Genomic DNA, 23571 nt, shown 5'->3' with positions numbered 1-23571 from the left:
AATAACTCATTTATCTAACTCTATCTGTAGCTCCCTCACCTCAGCAGGTGTCATACGATAGGGTGCTCAAGATATCGGTACCGTTCTCGGCTACAACTCGATGCAGGAAACAACCTCTCTCACTGGAGGAAATCTAGGTATGTCCTGAAAGACATCCTGATACTTTGAGACAACTCCGGTCTCACACAAATCAGCACTCCGGTCCCTCAGCATCACATACTCGACGTATACCAGAAATGACTCCACATTCCAGTTACCCTGTGAGGTTGCTACTATCTATACAAATCCAACGAAGCTCACAAGCTGACTGTTTTAGTAAAACAGTCGATACTAACATAGTATGATGATAGCTAATCCATACCAAGAAAGAATGTCGAAATTTGACATCAGCAACACGATCAACACGATGACTAACTCAGACTCATCTAGTCTGATGATACATCTCCTACAGATAGAAGGGACACTCCCCCTAGAGGAGTAGAGACTGATAACTGAATATCTAAGGAATGTGCTACAAGCTGAAACCTATCAACGAAGGTATGAAATAAGAGATAAGCGAATCTCCTAAATGTAAAACCCCGTAATTTTTATAATGAATATATGTGAATTATTAGTGAGAAATAATTCTTTTATGATAAATAATCATATATATTATAGATAAATATGATAACCAGTGTTTGGGAACCAAACAAGTGATTCTATGTGAGAGAAATCATGTGGATAGTCAGCATGTTCATAAACAACCAAAGCAGGTAGTTTTACTGCTGCGCGGTCGATCGCAATGGGCACGACGGTCGACCGCACAGCAGTCGGGCACTCAGGAGACATTTTTCCTGTTGTGCGGTCGACCGCGCTGGGCACGACGGTCGACCACGCAACATGCAGATTATTTTTCTGGGTTTGGATCTTAACGGGTTTCGGGTCGGGTTTGTCAAGGTTACTGTTGTAATCAATTAGAAAATTATGATAATATATTCACACTTCATAAGTTATAAAGATCTATCTTTTGTACACTAAAAAAATACGTTTTAGGCTCGAAAAATCCGAATAAAACTTAATAAAATGCGCAAAATAAAAGGGTATAGAGTTGGGCGAGATGTTACTCACCTTAAATGCTAAAAAAGGTTTGCCACGTGAAAGAGAACCAATCCCCTTCGCTGCACTGCACAAAACCCGCTGAAAAATCCTCCGAAATCCCTCAAAATCGCCAAGAAAAGAACTAGGGTTTGAGAGAGGGGAATGGGGGCTAATAGGGTTTGGAACATAGGAGAAAAGAGGTGTTTTTCGTGTTTAAACATGTGTATATATGACAACAAACCCAAAAAACTACAGCCCAAAACCCGAAACCCGAATCTGGAAAACCCAGTCTAACTAGAAACATACTCTTTGGTATTTTGGCTGTAAATTTCGTATCTGACCTAGGCATGAGGTGATTAAAGATTTGTTGGAAAGCTGCTGAAGATATCTACAACTTTGGTCTTTTAAGTTTTTCCATATTCACAACGTATCAGTGTGTAAAATACATAAACTCTCCACTGGTCATAAATTTCCAGATTTATACATCGAGCATGATTTGTGCATTTGCTCTTATATATATACATATATACATTGAATTGATTTCAAATCAATTCCTAGCATACCCAAATATCATAATATGTTATTTATAAATATATAACATATTTATTATTATTTATCACAAAATATTTAAATTTTGGGGTTTTACATTATATTTTTCTATATCATCGTGAGCTTACTCTAAAACCTTGATCTTTGTATAGTAACACAAATGAATAGACAGGAGTGCTTACCAGTTTGTATATCTTATTTGCGGTAGCATTCTTTACATGTGAGAAAATATGGATTTTTCCTTCGTGTATTAATTTTCTCAGTCATTTTATTAAACATCATCAAAATAAGAAGGCTAACAGGGAGGAGGTGGGATTTGTCAATTCCTATCTGATTGAAGGTGCTAGTATATAAGATGTCCACCGAACTTCCGGTGTCGACCATAATTCGTTTCACCTGATACCTATTAATGACCGTGGTGATGACAAGAGGACCATCATGGGGCATCTCAACAATATGTAGGTCATCATCGATAAAAGATATGAGCTTTTCTGTCCTCGTCTTCTTAGGATCATGGTTGACTTGCAACGTTCTTCTAGTATATCTCTTTCATTCATTGTTTGATGACCCCCTAACTGTAGGACAACTACTTATTACATCGATGCCTCCTTTGTGAGTAGTCTCTTGGGGTCGTTCGCCCATTTGAGGTCGAGGCCAAGGCGACCGCGAGTGGGATCTCCTTTCATTTCTGTTTAGGGCAGTATCTGTGACAGCCTTGGGTTCACACAAGGCTGCAGTCCAGGATGAAACCAAGAATGTCAAACTTGCCATGCACCACACCGTGTAATAACATGTTTCACCATCACAATTATTATCTCTCTAATATAGTCAATAACAGGTGTAGGTACAAAAGCAAGTGAAAGATAATACGAAAGATATACGATGAAATGATAGAGTTCAAATTTAATATTTCATCATCCAACAAACTGAAATACAAAGTCAATCTCTGAAATAAATAGTCTAGAAATCTCAACAAGTCTCAAATTCAAAATGTCTGACAAAAAGGAAAATAAGGCACACAGCCTTTACAACCTCTAGAACATATCTCTCTATATCTAAATAAAAGTCTACAGTGGAGCTCCAAAAAAATAATAATAAATAAAACTACAATAGTAGGGCATACACTAATGTGCATCGCCATCAACCTGCGACTCTCCGTGCACCTGGCTCATTACCTAAAAGGGGAGGGACAACGAGCGTCAAAGCGCTAGCGAGCAACATCACAACCAACCCCAAGGGAGAGGGCTCGTTTCATATAAGAAAATATAGTTAATACATAATAAGATACAAGTCATTGATTCTAACAAAAAGAGGATTTTAGTATTTAGAAATTTACAATACGAGCATAGGTACGTCGAGCGAAATAATCCAAACAAGGAAACCCTCATGTATATACCTTGTATCTCAAATTGTAAATCCCAAAATACCAAACCCAAAATCTAATACAGGAACAATAATACAAAAAAAGACAAACCCCTCTCAGAACTTAAATACCGTGCCATGTCATAACCTACATAAGTGTCATGTCCCAAACTCATGTAGAAAGTCATACTCGGGGTTAAGACAGGTGTCCAACACTGAACTAAATATAGTGAATGTCCAACACATTGACTGCATAAAATAATTTACCCAACACATGGACTAAATGATATATGTCCAACACATGGACTGTATAATATAATTTGCCCAACACATGGACTAAATCATAAATGTCCAACACATGGACTGAATGAACTAAAATCCCAACACAAGGACTGCATAAATGAGTAAATATCGATGAGGTATATGAAAAGATATATATATATATACTAATTTCACACGTGTCTCGGTGTGCGGATCTAAACTTGTGACCTCAGGTCATCTCACATGTACAGATAAATCACTAACATTATAAAATAGTGTCAGATAATCGAGGCGATATCTCGAACACGCGACACTACAAGAAATTACATCTTTAACGAAGGGATTTTCCTTCGTTAAAGAGCTAAAAACCATCGTTATTGTATGCTAACGACGGGGAAAAATCCCTTCACCACCCGTCGTTGAAGCCCTCTTCGCTAAAGGGTCATGAAGGGATATACTACCCGTTGTTATAGAGTCTATAACGACGGAACATATTACCATCATTAATATTTACGACGGTAATTATCACCGTCATTACCATCAATAACGGGGATATTTTTCCGTCGTTATCATTAGTGACGGGATATTTTCCCGTCGTTACCATTAGTTACGGGGATATTTTCCCATCGTTGAAGACCAATTAATGACGGTTAAATACGGTTGTAAAAGTCCTCATTGTGGGTAATTAGTAATCCATCAACGATGATGCTTTCCCTTCGTTGGTGAACAAAATATGGTTTATAAAACCGTTACTATAAACTACAAATTTCTTATATACATTAATGATATTTGGAGATTGATAGGCAACTATCATATTATTCTCAACATGACACTAAGATTCACAACACAAATATATTAAAAATACCCAATAATGAATAAAAGAGAAACAAAAAACTCCATTCATTAATAACTTCAATAAATAAAATTTCACCATATTCAAATATTCAATACTAATAATAAGAGTTAATATCCCAATTGTTCTAAAAAATACATGAAACTATCTAAAGCAAATTAAAATAAAAATCTGGGAAAGACACATCCTTTCATCTCTAATCATTATCAAAGAGAAGACTTGAGCTACCCCTCTCCTAATCTTGGATAACCTGAAAAAAATAAAAAAAATCACATAATTAAGAAATATCAATTAAGCAAATATTATATTATAAAGTAAAAATCACATTTTCTCTAGTGCAAGTAGTCAATCATAAAAGTATATAAAAGAGTTTACAAAAATAATTACCTAGTCATGTACATGTTCTCGAGCTTGAGGAGTCAAGGAAGTATTAGATTGTTGCCTAAATAAAAGTTCATCCTATAAAAATTAAATTCATATGTTAGTGCTATATAATGCATCATTATCAAACTTATTTTATATATTCTACTTACATATTTATCTTGATCCCCAATATCTAGTGTTTCATAATCTTCTCAATAACTCTGATAAACCTATACAAAACCAAGATATGATCATCTGTTAAGTGCAAGCATTTATAGAAGACATTGAAGAAATCTTAGGTTGTAAGAACCTTCGTATACTTGTATACAAGGTGGAAGAGTTAACAGAGGATAAGTATCGTTTTCAGTCTAGATCTAGCAGTTTGTTACTTTTTTCTTTTTTTCTTACACTAGTGTGTTGCTCAATTCTTTGCCTAACCAGTAAATGGAGAACAATGTTTCACATGGAGAGTATAATAATCATATGCATCTGTTGGATGCTAAGATGCAAACTGTCATGACTCATTTTGGAGCTAATATTGACATAGATTACCTGATAATATTTGCAAGGAATCAAGCTTACTTTAACTGATTAAGATGACCTATCCATTTAGATTATCTCATGGAAGTCATCACCATGACAAGTAATGAAATGATGCAAGAAAGTTACAAGTTATGTTGGATGTCTAAAATCAAACAAAAACATTCATTATTGACTTACTATTTCTGATCTCAGAGGATCCAAATATTATCTCATATCAATGCTGGGCCTGATACTCTCGCGTTCTTTAGCTATCTGTAGAGTGGTCGAGGCATGAAGGGCGTTGTCCTTTTTGTGAACAGTGCCGGGCTTCCCGATTGGTCCGGGTCTTCGTGATTCCGAAGTCCTATCCGCTCATGTAACTCGTCGATTCACTTCAGTCGTTCGTCGACGTCGATTAGGCTCATGTGGATTGGATGGTGACGTTCATCGTCGCTCGTTAACACTGAACCGGTTGTGGAGAACTATAGGCAATTTTTGATGCCTACAGATACCCCCTCCAAAGTGTTCCTGACTCGTTTCTTTTATAGAAGAGGCTGGAATACTTTGGATGTGATTGATCTGGCCTTCAGTCGGCGTAGTTAGCTTCAACTCTTGACTCTTTCGATTTTCGATCTATTCGATGCTTTGACGAATAGCCGAGGTTCTTCCGGCGCTGCGTTTATCGCTTGGCCGTCGTCGGAGTCTCGAGTGTGCAGCTGATGAATTGAGTTTGGCTCGTGTCATTGAGTTGACTTTGAACTACCTCCGCCACATTGTGCTGGCTTAGGGTTTCGGATCCCCGTGTGTTGGCTTTTTATCGCAACGCGTTGACCGGCGTTGACCTAGGGTTACGCGTTGACCGGCGTCCACCCTAGGGTTTCGGATCGTCGAACGTTGACTTTCGTTTGCAACGCGTTGCTTGGCGTTGACCTAGGGCTACGCGTTGACCGGCGTCCACCCCTAGGGTTTGAATCGTCGAACGTTGACTTTTGTTGCAACGCGTTGCTTGGCGTTGACCTAGGGTTACGCGTTGACCGGCGTTGTCCCTAGGGTTTACAAATCGCCATTAACACAGTTTATACTCGTACGTTTGCTGGAGTATACACAGTTTAAGCTCTTAAGGTATTGGAGCATCGCGGTCCCGAATGTTGGGGTTGCAGGACCAACTGTTAAAGTTGATTCATCTGCATGTGTGGATTTTGTCCCGAATTTGTTGGGTGCTCGAGTCACGAGACCAACTAGGGGAGTTGATGCGTCAATGACTCGCAGTTATAGAATTTTTGGCAAATCCTCAGCCATCAACGGATTTGATTAGCCTTTACCGACTACCGTTTGAGTCGGGCTAGCATGCGGATTGTTTAAGTCCGTTCCGCATGTGACGTTGTGCTAAGAGAGTTAACGCTCTTAGTGCTACGATATTGAATACGTAGACTTCGTCTTTCTCACGGGAATAGACTACCCGGCGACGCGTGTTAGGCGTTGACTTTAGGATTTTTGGCTAATCCCCAGCCTTCAACGGATTTGATTAGCCTTTACCGACTACCGTTTGAGTCGGGCTAGCATGCGGATTGTTTAAGTCCGCTCCTATGTGACGTTTAAGCTAAAAGAGTTAACCCTTTTAGTGCTACGATATTGAATACGTAGACTTCGTCTTTCTCACGGGAATAGACTACCCGGCAACGCGTGTTAGGCGCTGACTTATCCTTACTTAGGATTCAGGATAAAATTCCCCGTGCGTGTGAGGCACGGATTATGGTGTTATTAATAACAACCTGCCACAATGTTGAATATGTGGTCTTTTGTCCTTTTTACGGTCAAAGACTAACCGGCCATGTGTGTTAGACATAGGCTTTGGGATTTTTGGCAAACCCCCAGCCATCAACGGGTTTGATGTGCCTTTACCGATTACCGTTTGAATCGGGCTAGCATGTGAATTATTAAAACCCGTTTCACATGTAACGTTGTGCTAAGAGAATTGCTTCTCTTAGACTTAATGCTATGATTTTGAATACATAGACTTCGTCTTTCTCACGGGAATAGACTACCCGGCAACGCGTGTTAGGCGTTGACTTATCCCTACTCAGGCTTCGGGATAAAATTCCCCGTGCATCGAGTGCCCGGATTTGACAATCGTGTCTTTTCTAAAAGCAAAGACAGATTGAGAAACGGGAGAGGAAGAATTTTATATTCTATCTCCCGGTGCTGAAGAGGAAGAATTTTATATTCTATCTACAGCTGGAAAGGAAACTCGAGGTGGGATCTCCACCCCTAGAATCCGGAAATGATGAACTGGGAGTGGGTTCTCCACTCCGAGCATCGGAAAGGTCCGAGGAGAGGAAGAATTTTATATTCTATCTCCCGGTGCTGAAGAGGAAGAATTTTATATTCTATCTACAGCTGGAAAGGAAACTCGAGGTGGGATCTCCACCCCCAGAATCCGGAAGGATGAAACTAAGAGTGGGATCTCCACTCCGAGAATCGTAACAATTCGGATAACCCTAACTGTCGGAAGGTTTGATTACCCGATTTGGAAGTGGACCTCTCGTTCATTGGGGGAATCGAGAGGGGATTTTGGCACTTTTACCGAAAACAATAGGTTTGACCCAGCAGGAGTTTGAGATGACCCTAACTCGATTTGAAAGTGGACCTCTCGTTCATTGGAGGAATCGAGGGGGGATTTTGGCTTTGGCCCTAACTTTTATAGGTTTGACCAGAACGCAAAGAGAGTGGAAGCGAAGAGAGTGGAATACGGGTAGCAAAGAAAGTGTCAACCCATATTACCACTCAAAGGGGGACTTTAATGCTAGGCGCTTAGGACCTAGCACGTTAAGTCTGAGAAATGCCAACGACGGGCAAATGGAAACGTTGGTGGATCCACTGTTGTTTAATTTGATCAGCGGATGGTTTGATGAGGAATGATTTAACCTATCAGGGGATTGGGTCTCATCTCACAAAAATAACTCATAAGAGTTAGAGAATAAGAAGAGACATTCTGACCTTCAGGGTTCGAACGTGAATTTCTTATTCACCAATTCCACAATGATTGGGTTATCCCTAAGAATACCCCTGTGGTATTCTTTCGGGAACTTCCCGATGCATTGGATAATCCACCCTCAGTTTCTCTCTTGGAACTGGGTTTGACTTTGTTATCTGACTGGGTTATCCTTAAGAATATTAGCGTAATATCCTCCAGGAACTTCCCGTCAATGGTAGGAAATAGTTTAGACTCATATACCTATTAGAGTATCAGGGAGCAGTTTAACCTCTTATACCGGTCGGAGGATCGAGAAGCAGTTTATACTCATATACTCTGTCGGAGTCTTTAGGAGCAGTTTATACTCGTATACTCGTCGGAGTGTCAAGAAGCAGTTTATACTCTTATACTTATCGGAGTGTCAAGAAGCAGTTTATACTCTTATACTTATCGGAGTGTCGCCGTTTTCAATTGGCTTACCCTAGCGTTATAACGCCGGCTTCAACCAAGGTCTGGATGCTATTCTTGAGAGAAAAGCAATCCTTGGTGGGATGGAGGATCCTCCTGTGGTACTCGCGTCATCTCTTGCTTGCGTGGGTCTTTGGCCTGTGACGGGGACGTTGATATCCGTGGACCACCGGGGTTACGCGTTGACCGGCGTTGACCCCTAGGGTTTCAAATCGTCGAACGTTGACTTTCGCTTGCAACGCGTTGACTGGCGTTGACCTAAGGTTACGCGTTGACCGGCGTCCACCCTAGGGTTTCGAATCGTCGAACGTTGACTTTCGTTTGCAACGCGTTGACTGGCGTTGACCTAAGGTTACGCGTTGACCGGCGTCCACCCTAGGGTTTCGAATCGTCGAACGTTGACTTTCGTTTCCAAGCGTTGACTGGCGTTGACCTAAGGTTACGCGTTGACCGGCGTCCACCCTAGGGTTTCGAATCGCCATTAACACAGTTTATACTCGTACGTTTGTTGGAGTATACACAGTTTAAGCTCTTAAGGTATTGGAGCATCGCGGTCCCGAATGTTGGGGTTGCAGGACCAACTGTTAAAGTTGATTCATCTGCATGTGTGGATTTTGTTCCGAATTTGTTGGGTGCTCAAGTCACGAGACCAACTAGGGGAGTTGATGCGTCAATGACTCGCAGTTATAGAATTTTTGGCAAATCCTCAGCCATCAACGGATTTAATTAGCCTTTACCGACTACCATTTGAGTCGGGCTAGCATGCGGATTGTTTAAATCCGTTCCGCATGTGACGTTGTGCTAAGAGAGTTAACGCTCTTAGTGCTACGATATTGAATACGTAGACTTCGTCTTTCTCACGGGAATAGACTACCCGGCAACGCGTGTTAGGCGTTGACTTTAGGATTTTTGGCTAATCCCCAGCCTTCAACGGATTTGATTAGCCTTTACCGACTACCGTTTGAGTCGGGCTAGCATGCGGATTGTTTAAGTCCGCTCCTATGTGACGTTTAAGCTAAAAGAGTTAACCCTTTTAGTGCTACGATATTGAATACGTAGACTTCGCCATTGTTACGGGAATAGGCTACCCGGCAACGTGTATTAGACGTTGACTTATCCCTACTTAGGCTTCGGGATAAAATTCCCCGCGCGTGTGAGGCACGGATTATGGTGTTATTAATAACAACCTGCCACAATGTTGAATATATGCGATATTGAATACGTAGACTTCGCCATTGTTACGGGAATAGGCTACCCGGCAACGTGTATTAGACGTTGACTTATCCCTACTTAGGCTTCGGGATAAAAAACCGGCCAGGCGTGTTAGACATAGGCTTTGGGATTTTTGGCAAACCCCCAGCCATCAACGGGTTTGACGTGCCTTTACCGATTACCGTTTGAATCGGGCTAGCATGTGAATTATTAAAACCCGTTTCACATGTAACGTTGTGCTAAGAGAGTTACTTCTCTTAGACTTAATGCTATGATTTTGAATACATAGACTTCGTCTTTCTCACGGGAATAGACTACCCGGCAACGCGTGTTAGGCGTTGACTTATCCCTACTCAGGCTTCGGGATAAAATTCCCCGTGCATCGAGTGCCCGGATTTGACAATCGTGTCTTTTCTAAAAGCAAAGACAGATTGAGAAACGGGAGAGGAAGAATTTTATATTCTATCTCCCGGTGCTGAAGAGGAAGAATTTTATATTCTATCTACAGCTGGAAAGGGAACTTGAGGTGGGATCCCCCACCCCCAGAATCCGGAATGATGAACTGGGAGTGGGTTCTCCACTCCGAGCATCGGAAAGGTCCGAGGAGAGGAAGAATTTTATATTCTATCTCCCGGTGCTGAAGAGGAAGAATTTTATATTCTATCTACAGCTGGAAAGGAAACTCGAGGTGGGATCTCCACCCCCAGAATCCGGAAGGATGAAACTAAGAGTGGGATCTCCACTCCGAGAATCGTAACAATTCGGATAACCCTAACTGTCGGAAGGTTTGATTACCCGATTTGGAAGTGGACCTCTCGTTCATTGGGGGAATCGAGAGGAGATTTTGGCTGTGGCCCTAACTGTATGAATGTTTGACCAAGCAGGAGTTTGAGACGACCTAACTGTCGGAAGGTTTGATCGCTCGATTTGAAGGTGGACCTCTCGTTCATTGGAGGAATCGAGAGGGGATTTTGGCTTTGGCCCTAACTTTTATAGGTTTGACCAGAACGCAAAGAGAGTGGAATACGGGTAGCAAAGAAAGTGCCAACCCATATTACCACTCAAAGGGAGACTTTAATGTTAGGCGTTTAGGACCTAGCACGTTGAGTCTGAGAAACGCCAATGACTGGCAGATGGGAATGTTGGTGGGTCCACTGTCGTTTGATTTGATCAGCGGATGGTTTGGTGAGGAAAGATTAACCGATCAGAAGATTGGATCTCTTCTCACAAAAATAACTCATAAGAGTTAGAGAATAAGAAGAGACATTCTGACCTTCAGAGTTCGAACGTGAATTTCTTATTCACCAATTCCACAATGATTGGGTTATCCCTAAGAATACCCATGTGGTATTCTTTCGGGAACTTCCCGATGCATTGGATAATCCACCCCCAGTTTCTCTCTTGGAACTGGGTTTGACTTGGTTGTCCGACCGGGTTATCCTTAAGAATATTAGCGTAATATCCTCCAGGAACTTCCCGTCAATGGTAGGAAATAGTTTAGACTCATATACCTATTGGAGTATCAGGGAGCAGTTTAACCTCTTATACCGGTAGGAGGAATGAGAAACAGTTTATACTCGTATACTCTTTGGAGTGAGAAGCAGTTTATACTCTTATACTTATCGGAGTATCGAGAAACAGTTTATACTCGTATACTCTTTGGAGTGAGAAGCAGTTTATACTCTTATACTTATCGGAGTATCGAGAAACAGTTTATACTCGTATACTCTTTGGAGTGAGAAGCAGTTTATACTCTTATACTTATCGGAGTATCAAGAAGCAGTTTATACTCTTATACTTGTCGGAGTATCAAGAAGCAGTTTATACTCTTATACTTGTCGGAGTATTGAGAAACAGTTTATACTCTTGTACTCTTTGGAGTATTGAGGAACAGTTTATACTCTTGTACTCTTTGGAGTATTGAGGAACAGTTTATACTCTTGTACTCTTTGGAGTATTGAGGAACAGTTTATACTCTTGTACTCTTTGGAGTATTGAGGAACAGTTTATACTCTTGTACTCTTTGGAGTATTGAGGAACAGTTTATACTCTTGTACTCTTTGGAGTATTGAGGAACAGTTTATACTCTTGTACTCTTTGGAGTATTGAGGAACAGTTTATACTCTTGTACTCTTTGGAGTATTGAGGAACAGTTTATACTCTTGTACTCTTTGGAGTATTGAGGAACAGTTTATACTCTTGTACTCTTTGGAGTATTGAGGAACAGTTTATACTCTTGTACTCTTTGGAGTATTGAGGAACAGTTTATACTCTTGTACTCTTTGGAGTATTGAGGAACAGTTTATACTCTTGTACTCTTTGGAGTATTGAGGAACAGTTTATACTCTTGTACTCTTTGGAGTATTGAGGAACAGTTTATACTCTTGTACTCTTTGGAGTATTGAGGAACAGTTTATACTCTTGTACTCTTTGGAGTATTGAGGAACAGTTTATACTCTTGTACTCTTTGGAGTATTGAGGAACAGTTTATACTCTTGTACTCTTTGGAGTATTGAGGAACAGTTTATACTCTTGTACTCTTTGGAGTATTGAGGAACAGTTTATACTCTTGTACTCTTTGGAGTATTGAGGAACAGTTTATACTCTTGTACTCTTTGGAGTATTGAGGAACAGTTTATACTCTTGTACTCTTTGGAGTATTGAGGAACAGTTTATACTCTTGTACTCTTTGGAGTATTGAGGAACAGTTTATACTCTTGTACTCTTTGGAGTATTGAGGAACAGTTTATACTCTTGTACTCTTTGGAGTATTGAGGAACAGTTTATACTCTTGTACTCTTTGGAGTATTGAGGAACAGTTTATACTCTTGTACTCTTTGGAGTATTGAGGAACAGTTTATACTCTTGTACTCTTTGGAGTATTGAGGAACAGTTTATACTCTTGTACTCTTTGGAGTATTGAGGAACAGTTTATACTCTTGTACTCTTTGGAGTATTGAGGAACAGTTTATACTCTTGTACTCTTTGGAGTATTGAGGAACAGTTTATACTCTTGTACTCTTTGGAGTATTGAGGAACAGTTTATACTCTTGTACTCTTTGGAGTATTGAGGAACAGTTTATACTCTTGTACTCTTTGGAGTATTGAGGAACAGTTTATACTCTTGTACTCTTTGGAGTATTGAGGAACAGTTTATACTCTTGTACTCTTTGGAGTATTGAGGAACAGTTTATACTCTTGTACTCTTTGGAGTATTGAGGAACAGTTTATACTCTTGTACTCTTTGGAGTATTGAGGAACAGTTTATACTCTTGTACTCTTTGGAGTATTGAGGAACAGTTTATACTCTTGTACTCTTTGGAGTATTGAGGAACAGTTTATACTCTTGTACTCTTTGGAGTATTGAGGAACAGTTTATACTCTTGTACTCTTTGGAGTATTGAGGAACAGTTTATACTCTTGTACTCTTTGGAGTATTGAGGAACAGTTTATACTCTTGTACTCTTTGGAGTATTGAGGAACAGTTTATACTCTTGTACTCTTTGGAGTATTGAGGAACAGTTTATACTCTTGTACTCTTTGGAGTATTGAGGAACAGTTTATACTCTTGTACTCTTTGGAGTATTGAGGAACAGTTTATACTCTTGTACTCTTTGGAGTATTGAGGAACAGTTTATACTCTTGTACTCTTTGGAGTATTGAGGAACAGTTTATACTCTTGTACTCTTTGGAGTATTGAGGAACAGTTTATACTCTTGTACTCTTTGGAGTATTGAGGAACAGTTTATACTCTTGTACTCTTTGGAGTATTGAGGAACAGTTTATACTCTTGTACTCTTTGGAGTATTGAGGAACAGTTTATACTCTTGTACTCTTTGGAGTATTGAGGAACAGTTTATACTCTTGTACTCTTTGGAGTATTGAGGAACAGTTTATACTCTTGTACTCTTTGGAGTATTGAGGAACAGTTTATACTCTTGTACTCTTTGGAGTATTGAGGAACAGTTTATACTCTTGTACTCTTTGGAGTATTGAGGAACAGTTTATACTCTTGTACTCTTTGGAGTATTGAGGAACAGTTTATACTCTTGTACTCTTTGGAGTATTGAGGAACAGTTTATACTCTTGTACTCTTTGGAGTATTGAGGAACAGTTTATACTCTTGTACTCTTTGGAGTATTGAGGAACAGTTTATACTCTTGTACTCTTTGGAGTATTGAGGAACAGTTTATACTCTTGTACTCTTTGGAGTATTGAGGAACAGTTTATACTCTTGTACTCTTTGGAGTATTGAGGAACAGTTTATACTCTTGTACTCTTTGGAGTATTGAGGAACAGTTTATACTCTTGTACTCTTTGGAGTATTGAGGAACAGTTTATACTCTTGTACTCTTTGGAGTATTGAGGAACAGTTTATACTCTTGTACTCTTTGGAGTATTGAGGAACAGTTTATACTCTTGTACTCTTTGGAGTATTGAGGAACAGTTTATACTCTTGTACTCTTTGGAGTATTGAGGAACAGTTTATACTCTTGTACTCTTTGGAGTATTGAGGAACAGTTTATACTCTTGTACTCTTTGGAGTATTGAGGAACAGTTTATACTCTTGTACTCTTTGGAGTATTGAGGAACAGTTTATACTCTTGTACTCTTTGGAGTATTGAGGAACAGTTTATACTCTTGTACTCTTTGGAGTATTGAGGAACAGTTTATACTCTTGTACTCTTTGGAGTATTGAGGAACAGTTTATACTCTTGTACTCTTTGGAGTATTGAGGAACAGTTTATACTCTTGTACTCTTTGGAGTATTGAGGAACAGTTTATACTCTTGTACTCTTTGGAGTATTGAGGAACAGTTTATACTCTTGTACTCTTTGGAGTATTGAGGAACAGTTTATACTCTTGTACTCTTTGGAGTATTGAGGAACAGTTTATACTCTTGTACTCTTTGGAGTATTGAGGAACAGTTTATACTCTTGTACTCTTTGGAGTATTGAGGAACAGTTTATACTCTTGTACTCTTTGGAGTATTGAGGAACAGTTTATACTCTTGTACTCTTTGGAGTATTGAGGAACAGTTTATACTCTTGTACTCTTTGGAGTATTGAGGAACAGTTTATACTCTTGTACTCTTTGGAGTATTGAGGAACAGTTTATACTCTTGTACTCTTTGGAGTATTGAGGAACAGTTTATACTCTTGTACTCTTTGGAGTATTGAGGAACAGTTTATACTCTTGTACTCTTTGGAGTATTGAGGAACAGTTTATACTCTTGTACTCTTTGGAGTATTGAGGAACAGTTTATACTCTTGTACTCTTTGGAGTATTGAGGAACAGTTTATACTCTTGTACTCTTTGGAGTATTGAGGAACAGTTTATACTCTTGTACTCTTTGGAGTATTGAGGAACAGTTTATACTCTTGTACTCTTTGGAGTATTGAGGAACAGTTTATACTCTTGTACTCTTTGGAGTATTGAGGAACAGTTTATACTCTTGTACTCTTTGGAGTATTGAGGAACAGTTTATACTCTTGTACTCTTTGGAGTATTGAGGAACAGTTTATACTCTTGTACTCTTTGGAGTATTGAGGAACAGTTTATACTCTTGTACTCTTTGGAGTATTGAGGAACAGTTTATACTCTTGTACTCTTTGGAGTATTGAGGAACAGTTTATACTCTTGTACTCTTTGGAGTATTGAGGAACAGTTTATACTCTTGTACTCTTTGGAGTATTGAGGAACAGTTTATACTCTTGTACTCTTTGGAGTATTGAGGAACAGTTTATACTCTTGTACTCTTTGGAGTATTGAGGAACAGTTTATACTCTTGTACTCTTTGGAGTATTGAGGAACAGTTTATACTCTTGTACTCTTTGGAGTATTGAGGAACAGTTTATACTCTTGTACTCTTTGGAGTATTGAGGAACAGTTTATACTCTTGTACTCTTTGGAGTATTGAGGAACAGTTTATACTCTTGTACTCTTTGGAGTATTGAGGAACAGTTTATACTCTTGTACTCTTTGGAGTATTGAGGAACAGTTTATACTCTTGTACTCTTTGGAGTATTGAGGAACAGTTTATACTCTTGTACTCTTTGGAGTATTGAGGAACAGTTTATACTCTTGTACTCTTTGGAGTATTGAGGAACAGTTTATACTCTTGTACTCTTTGGAGTATTGAGGAACAGTTTATACTCTTGTACTCTTTGGAGTATTGAGGAACAGTTTATACTCTTGTACTCTTTGGAGTATTGAGGAACAGTTTATACTCTTGTACTCTTTGGAGTATTGAGGAACAGTTTATACTCTTGTACTCTTTGGAGTATTGAGGAACAGTTTATACTCTTGTACTCTTTGGAGTATTGAGGAACAGTTTATACTCTTGTACTCTTTGGAGTATTGAGGAACAGTTTATACTCTTGTACTCTTTGGAGTATTGAGGAACAGTTTATACTCTTGTACTCTTTGGAGTATTGAGGAACAGTTTATACTCTTGTACTCTTTGGAGTATTGAGGAACAGTTTATACTCTTGTACTCTTTGGAGTATTGAGGAACAGTTTATACTCTTGTACTCTTTGGAGTATTGAGGAACAGTTTATACTCTTGTACTCTTTGGAGTATTGAGGAACAGTTTATACTCTTGTACTCTTTGGAGTATTGAGGAACAGTTTATACTCTTGTACTCTTTGGAGTATTGAGGAACAGTTTATACTCTTGTACTCTTTGGAGTATTGAGGAACAGTTTATACTCTTGTACTCTTTGGAGTATTGAGGAACAGTTTATACTCTTGTACTCTTTGGAGTATTGAGGAACAGTTTATACTCTTGTACTCTTTGGAGTATTGAGGAACAGTTTATACTCTTGTACTCTTTGGAGTATTGAGGAACAGTTTATACTCTTGTACTCTTTGGAGTATTGAGGAACAGTTTATACTCTTGTACTCTTTGGAGTATTGAGGAACAGTTTATACTCTTGTACTCTTTGGAGTATTGAGGAACAGTTTATACTCTTGTACTCTTTGGAGTATTGAGGAACAGTTTATACTCTTGTACTCTTTGGAGTATTGAGGAACAGTTTATACTCTTGTACTCTTTGGAGTATTGAGGAACAGTTTATACTCTTGTACTCTTTGGAGTATTGAGGAACAGTTTATACTCTTGTACTCTTTGGAGTATTGAGGAACAGTTTATACTCTTGTACTCTTTGGAGTATTGAGGAACAGTTTATACTCTTGTACTCTTTGGAGTATTGAGGAACAGTTTATACTCTTGTACTCTTTGGAGTATTGAGGAACAGTTTATACTCTTGTACTCTTTGGAGTATTGAGGAACAGTTTATACTCTTGTACTCTTTGGAGTATTGAGGAACAGTTTATACTCTTGTACTCTTTGGAGTATTGAGGAACAGTTTATACTCTTGTACTCTTTGGAGTATTGAGGAACAGTTTATACTCTTGTACTCTTTGGAGTATTGAGGAACAGTTTATACTCTTGTACTCTTTGGAGTATTGAGGAACAGTTTATACTCTTGTACTCTTTGGAGTATTGAGGAACAGTTTATACTCTTGTACTCTTTGGAGTATTGAGGAACAGTTTATACTCTTGTACTCTTTGGAGTATTGAGGAACAGTTTATACTCTTGTACTCTTTGGAGTATTGAGGAACAGTTTATACTCTTGTACTCTTTGGAGTATTGAGGAACAGTTTATACTCTTGTACTCTTTGGAGTATTGAGGAACAGTTTATACTCTTGTACTCTTTGGAGTATTGAGGAACAGTTTATACTCTTGTACTCTTTGGAGTATTGAGGAACAGTTTATACTCTTGTACTCTTTGGAGTATTGAGGAACAGTTTATACTCTTGTACTCTTTGGAGTATTGAGGAACAGTTTATACTCTTGTACTCTTTGGAGTATTGAGGAACAGTTTATACTCTTGTACTCTTTGGAGTATTGAGGAACAGTTTATACTCTTGTACTCTTTGGAGTATTGAGGAACAGTTTATACTCTTGTACTCTTTGGAGTATTGAGGAACAGTTTATACTCTTGTACTCTTTGGAGTATTGAGGAACAGTTTATACTCTTGTACTCTTTGGAGTATTGAGGAACAGTTTATACTCTTGTACTCTTTGGAGTATTGAGGAACAGTTTATACTCTTGTACTCTTTGGAGTATTGAGGAACAGTTTATACTCTTGTACTCTTTGGAGTATTGAGGAACAGTTTATACTCTTGTACTCTTTGGAGTATTGAGGAACAGTTTATACTCTTGTACTCTTTGGAGTATTGAGGAACAGTTTATACTCTTGTACTCTTTGGAGTATTGAGGAACAGTTTATACTCTTGTACTCTTTGGAGTATTGAGGAACAGTTTATACTCTTGTACTCTTTGGAGTATTGAGGAACAGTTTATACTCTTGTACTCTTTGGAGTATTGAGGAACAGTTTATACTCTTGTACTCTTTGGAGTATTGAGGAACAGTTTATACTCTTGTACTCTTTGGAGTATTGAGGAACAGTTTATACTCTTGTACTCTTTGGAGTATTGAGGAACAGTTTATACTCTTGTACTCTTTGGAGTATTGAGGAACAGTTTATACTCTTGTACTCTTTGGAGTATTGAGGAACAGTTTATACTCTTGTACTCTTTGGAGTATTGAGGAACAGTTTATACTCTTGTACTCTTTGGAGTATTGAGGAACAGTTTATACTCTTGTACTCTTTGGAGTATTGAGGAACAGTTTATACTCTTGTACTCTTTGGAGTATTGAGGAACAGTTTATACTCTTGTACTCTTTGGAGTATTGAGGAACAGTTTATACTCTTGTACTCTTTGGAGTATTGAGGAACAGTTTATACTCTTGTACTCTTTGGAGTATTGAGGAACAGTTTATACTCTTGTACTCTTTGGAGTATTGAGGAACAGTTTATACTCTTGTACTCTTTGGAGTATTGAGGAACAGTTTATACTCTTGTACTCTTTGGAGTATTGAGGAACAGTTTATACTCTTGTACTCTTTGGAGTATTGAGGAACAGTTTATACTCTTGTACTCTTTGGAGTATTGAGGAACAGTTTATACTCTTGTACTCTTTGGAGTATTGAGGAACAGTTTATACTCTTGTACTCTTTGGAGTATTGAGGAACAGTTTATACTCTTGTACTCTTTGGAGTATTGAGGAACAGTTTATACTCTTGTACTCTTTGGAGTATTGAGGAACAGTTTATACTCTTGTACTCTTTGGAGTATTGAGGAACAGTTTATACTCTTGTACTCTTTGGAGTATTGAGGAACAGTTTATACTCTTGTACTCTTTGGAGTATTGAGGAACAGTTTATACTCTTGTACTCTTTGGAGTATTGAGGAACAGTTTATACTCTTGTACTCTTTGGAGTATTGAGGAACAGTTTATACTCTTGTACTCTTTGGAGTATTGAGGAACAGTTTATACTCTTGTACTCTTTGGAGTATTGAGGAACAGTTTATACTCTTGTACTCTTTGGAGTATTGAGGAACAGTTTATACTCTTGTACTCTTTGGAGTATTGAGGAACAGTTTATACTCTTGTACTCTTTGGAGTATTGAGGAACAGTTTATACTCTTGTACTCTTTGGAGTATTGAGGAACAGTTTATACTCTTGTACTCTTTGGAGTATTGAGGAACAGTTTATACTCTTGTACTCTTTGGAGTATTGAGGAACAGTTTATACTCTTGTACTCTTTGGAGTATTGAGGAACAGTTTATACTCTTGTACTCTTTGGAGTATTGAGGAACAGTTTATACTCTTGTACTCTTTGGAGTATTGAGGAACAGTTTATACTCTTGTACTCTTTGGAGTATTGAGGAACAGTTTATACTCTTGTACTCTTTGGAGTATTGAGGAACAGTTTATACTCTTGTACTCTTTGGAGTATTGAGGAACAGTTTATACTCTTGTACTCTTTGGAGTATTGAGGAACAGTTTATACTCTTGTACTCTTTGGAGTATTGAGGAACAGTTTATACTCTTGTACTCTTTGGAGTATTGAGGAACAGTTTATACTCTTGTACTCTTTGGAGTATTGAGGAACAGTTTATACTCTTGTACTCTTTGGAGTATTGAGGAACAGTTTATACTCTTGTACTCTTTGGAGTATTGAGGAACAGTTTATACTCTTGTACTCTTTGGAGTATTGAGGAACAGTTTATACTCTTGTACTCTTTGGAGTATTGAGGAACAGTTTATACTCTTGTACTCTTTGGAGTATTGAGGAACAGTTTATACTCTTGTACTCTTTGGAGTATTGAGGAACAGTTTATACTCTTGTACTCTTTGGAGTATTGAGGAACAGTTTATACTCTTGTACTCTTTGGAGTATTGAGGAACAGTTTATACTCTTGTACTCTTTGGAGTATTGAGGAACAGTTTATACTCTTGTACTCTTTGGAGTATTGAGGAACAGTTTATACTCTTGTACTCTTTGGAGTATTGAGGAACAGTTTATACTCTTGTACTCTTTGGAGTATTGAGGAACAGTTTATACTCTTGTACTCTTTGGAGTATTGAGGAACAGTTTATACTCTTGTACTCTTTGGAGTATTGAGGAACAGTTTATACTCTTGTACTCTTTGGAGTATTGAGGAACAGTTTATACTCTTGTACTCTTTGGAGTATTGAGGAACAGTTTATACTCTTGTACTCTTTGGAGTATTGAGGAACAGTTTATACTCTTGTACTCTTTGGAGTATTGAGGAACAGTTTATACTCTTGTACTCTTTGGAGTATTGAGGAACAGTTTATACTCTTGTACTCTTTGGAGTATTGAGGAACAGTTTATACTCTTGTACTCTTTGGAGTATTGAGGAACAGTTTATACTCTTGTACTCTTTGGAGTATTGAGGAACAGTTTATACTCTTGTACTCTTTGGAGTATTGAGGAACAGTTTATACTCTTGTACTCTTTGGAGTATTGAGGAACAGTTTATACTCTTGTACTCTTTGGAGTATTGAGGAACAGTTTATACTCTTGTACTCTTTGGAGTATTGAGGAACAGTTTATACTCTTGTACTCTTTGGAGTATTGAGGAACAGTTTATACTCTTGTACTCTTTGGAGTATTGAGGAACAGTTTATACTCTTGTACTCTTTGGAGTATTGAGGAACAGTTTATACTCTTGTACTCTTTGGAGTATTGAGGAACAGTTTATACTCTTGTACTCTTTGGAGTATTGAGGAACAGTTTATACTCTTGTACTCTTTGGAGTATTGAGGAACAGTTTATACTCTTGTACTCTTTGGAGTATTGAGGAACAGTTTATACTCTTGTACTCTTTGGAGTATTGAGGAACAGTTTATACTCTTGTACTCTTTGGAGTATTGAGGAACAGTTTATACTCTTGTACTCTTTGGAGTATTGAGGAACAGTTTATACTCTTGTACTCTTTGGAGTATTGAGGAACAGTTTATACTCTTGTACTCTTTGGAGTATTGAGGAACAGTTTATACTCTTGTACTCTTTGGAGTATTGAGGAACAGTTTATACTCTTGTACTCTTTGGAGTATTGAGGAACAGTTTATACTCTTGTACTCTTTGGAGTATTGAGGAACAGTTTATACTCTTGTACTCTTTGGAGTATTGAGGAACAGTTTATACTCTTGTACTCTTTGGAGTATTGAGGAACAGTTTATACTCTTGTACTCTTTGGAGTATTGAGGAACAGTTTATACTCTTGTACTCTTTGGAGTATTGAGGAACAGTTTATACTCTTGTACTCTTTGGAGTATTGAGGAACAGTTTATACTCTTGTACTCTTTGGAGTATTGAGGAACAGTTTATACTCTTGTACTCTTTGGAGTATTGAGGAACAGTTTATACTCTTGTACTCTTTGGAGTATTGAGGAACAGTTTATACTCTTGTACTCTTTGGAGTATTGAGGAACAGTTTATACTCTTGTACTCTTTGGAGTATTGAGGAACAGTTTATACTCTTGTACTCTTTGGAGTATTGAGGAACAGTTTATACTCTTGTACTCTTTGGAGTATTGAGGAACAGTTTATACTCTTGTACTCTTTGGAGTATTGAGGAACAGTTTATACTCTTGTACTCTTTGGAGTATTGAGGAACAGTTTATACTCTTGTACTCTTTGGAGTATTGAGGAACAGTTTATACTCTTGTACTCTTTGGAGTATTGAGGAACAGTTTATACTCTTGTACTCTTTGGAGTATTGAGGAACAGTTTATACTCTTGTACTCTTTGGAGTATTGAGGAACAGTTTATACTCTTGTACTCTTTGGAGTATTGAGGAACAGTTTATACTCTTGTACTCTTTGGAGTATTGAGGAACAGTTTATACTCTTGTACTCTTTGGAGTATTGAGGAACAGTTTATACTCTTGTACTCTTTGGAGTATTGAGGAACAGTTTATACTCTTGTACTCTTTGGAGTATTGAGGAACAGTTTATACTCTTGTACTCTTTGGAGTATTGAGGAACAGTTTATACTCTTGTACTCTTTGGAGTATTGAGGAACAGTTTATACTCTTGTACTCTTTGGAGTATTGAGGAACAGTTTATACTCTTGTACTCTTTGGAGTATTGAGGAACAGTTTATACTCTTGTACTCTTTGGAGTATTGAGGAACAGTTTATACTCTTGTACTCTTTGGAGTATTGAGGAACAGTTTATACTCTTGTACTCTTTGGAGTATTGAGGAACAGTTTATACTCTTGTACTCTTTGGAGTATTGAGGAACAGTTTATACTCTTGTACTCTTTGGAGTATTGAGGAACAGTTTATACTCTTGTACTCTTTGGAGTATTGAGGAACAGTTTATACTCTTGTACTCTTTGGAGTATTGAGGAACAGTTTATACTCTTGTACTCTTTGGAGTATTGAGGAACAGTTTATACTCTTGTACTCTTTGGAGTATTGAGGAACAGTTTATACTCTTGTACTCTTTGGAGTATTGAGGAACAGTTTATACTCTTGTACTCTTTGGAGTATTGAGGAACAGAAGTCCAGAACACCAACGAAGCTCTCACCCCAGCTGACACCAAAGTTGCGTCAGGTGAAGTCCCACCGACCTCCAACCAGGTCAACCCTACTCCCGCCGATGCCTCCACCGTTGAGGGCGTTGTGACTCTCTCGAAGAGAGCCCGCCAGAGGCGAGCACGGCAACTCGCAAAGGCGATGGAGTCCACCGACGGAGTCCGCTATCACGCGGATCTGAAGAACAGGAGAGGCAAACAGCCTCAACGACCGATGAATGGCGACTCCTCCAAGCCGCCAACGAACGAATGGGTCTGTGTCAAACGGAACCGTTCGACACTCGAAGGGCGCATTCNNNNAATGTCAGCGCAGGCACGGGCTCAAGTCCAAGAAGCCCGTAGAAGACTGCAGAAGGATGTGGCCAAGAAGCCGCCACCAACCCGCCAAGTATGGAAGCCGAAGTCTGAAGCGGCGATTCAGGCTAAGGCAAAATTGTTGCAGCCTTCGAAGCAAGGTCAACCTCCGGCGAATCAACCAAAGTCGCCGATAATTCCAATAGCTTCTCCGGGAGATCATGCAGAATCATCCCGAAGGAAGAAGCCAGTTTTGGAGCGCCTCGGTCCACTTCATCCAGTTCAAGAACGTTTGGGCCCGATGAAGAAGCCCCGAACGACTCAACATGCTGGGGGTCGCCACCACCTTCAGCACGACAAGGAGTTCAAGGCAGCTGCGCGCGCCAATTTGCGCATCGAAGTCCAGGAGCCCGCTGAGAACTCACGTCCAAAAGGGCATGTCTCGAGTCGTGTGACTTTTGAAAGCCCGAAGAAGGCAGTCCGCCCTCAGAAGGAAACATTATTGTCTGATGACGATAACGTTATACCTGAGAAGTCGTGCTAACACACGATAGGTCAAGCAGACGAATTGTACTCTCGTGTTGGGGGTACGAGTAAAACCAGGAAGAGGAGTCCCCGAGGACTGGAAACTCAATGCCCCTGTTC

The sequence above is a fragment of the Asparagus officinalis genome, chromosome 3, assembly GCF_001876935.1.
Source record: "Asparagus officinalis chromosome 3, Aspof.V1, whole genome shotgun sequence".
Lineage (NCBI taxonomy): Eukaryota > Viridiplantae > Streptophyta > Magnoliopsida > Asparagales > Asparagaceae > Asparagus > Asparagus officinalis.
Note: the sequence above shows the minus strand (reverse complement) of the source record.